At 52.3% G+C, this 971-nt stretch overlaps 2 non-coding genes across 2 annotated transcripts; both read left to right on the top strand.

Moving 5' to 3' along the window:
- The first annotated feature begins 79 nt into the window (after positions 1-79).
- On the top strand, positions 80-198 carry LOC123179109 (5S ribosomal RNA). Its single transcript, XR_006490111.1, has one exon. It is a non-coding gene; the product is annotated as a 5S ribosomal RNA (ribosomal RNA).
- A 297-nt stretch (positions 199-495) lies between these two features.
- LOC123179110 (5S ribosomal RNA) lies at positions 496-614 on the top strand. The gene has a single exon (XR_006490112.1). It is a non-coding gene; the product is annotated as a 5S ribosomal RNA (ribosomal RNA).
- The last annotated feature ends 357 nt before the right edge of the window (positions 615-971 follow it).

The raw sequence follows: 971 nt of genomic DNA, 5'->3' as shown, positions 1-971 counted from the left end.
GGCCAAAGCAATGTGCAATCGTCTTTGTAGTGGAGCTGGGAGGGGCAAGGATAAGGGACGAAGACCGGGGTAACATGTCGGATGCGATCATACCAGCACTAAAGCACCGGATCCCATCAGAACTCCGAAGTTAAGCGTGCTTGGGCGAGAGTAGTACTAGGATGGGTGACCTCCTGGGAAGTCCTCGTGTTGCATTCCCTTTTTAATTTTTTTCGCGCCGCTTGCAAAACAAAACGCACGTGTAAGTAATATATTTACCGTGTTTTATTATTTTGCACGAGTGCGGTAAGTCATAGCTGGGTGCTCACGATTCACAGGTCCAGCGTCGGCGTTGTGGCGCGGCAAGCGTGCACTGGTGCGGTTGAGAGGGAGGGGTGGAAACCGCGTTAAACTCGTCTCCGTAGATGAGAGGGAGCGGCCAAAGCAATGTGCAATCGCTTTTGTAGTGGAGCTGGGAGGGGCAAGGATAAGGGACGAAGACCGGGGTAACATGTCGGATGCGATCATACCAGCACTAAAGCACCGCATCCCATCAGAACTCCGAAGTTAAGCGTGCTTGGGCGAGAGTAGTACTAGGATGGGTGACCTCCTGGGAAGTCCTCGTGTTGCATTCCCTTTTTAATTTTTTTCGCGCCGCTAGCAAAACAAAACGCACGTGTAAGTAATATATTTACCGTGTTTTATTATTTTGCACGAGTGCGGTAAGTCATAGCTGGGTGCTCACGATTCACGGGTCCAGCGTCGGCGTTGTGGCGCGGCAAGCGTGCACTGGTGCGGTTGAGAGGGAGGGGTGGAAACCGCGTTAAACTCGTCTCCGTAGTTGAGAGGGAGCGGCCAAAGCAATGTGCAATCGTCTTTGTAGTGGAGCTGGGAGGGGAAAGGATAAGGGACGAAGACCGGGGTAACATGTCGGATGCGATCATACCAGCACTAAAGCACCGGATCCCATCAGAACTCCGAAGTTAAGCGTG

The sequence above is a fragment of the Triticum aestivum genome, unplaced genomic scaffold (genome assembly GCF_018294505.1).
Source record: "Triticum aestivum cultivar Chinese Spring unplaced genomic scaffold, IWGSC CS RefSeq v2.1 scaffold101380, whole genome shotgun sequence".
Taxonomy (NCBI): domain Eukaryota; kingdom Viridiplantae; phylum Streptophyta; class Magnoliopsida; order Poales; family Poaceae; genus Triticum; species Triticum aestivum.
This window is presented reverse-complemented; position numbering and strand designations above follow the sequence as displayed.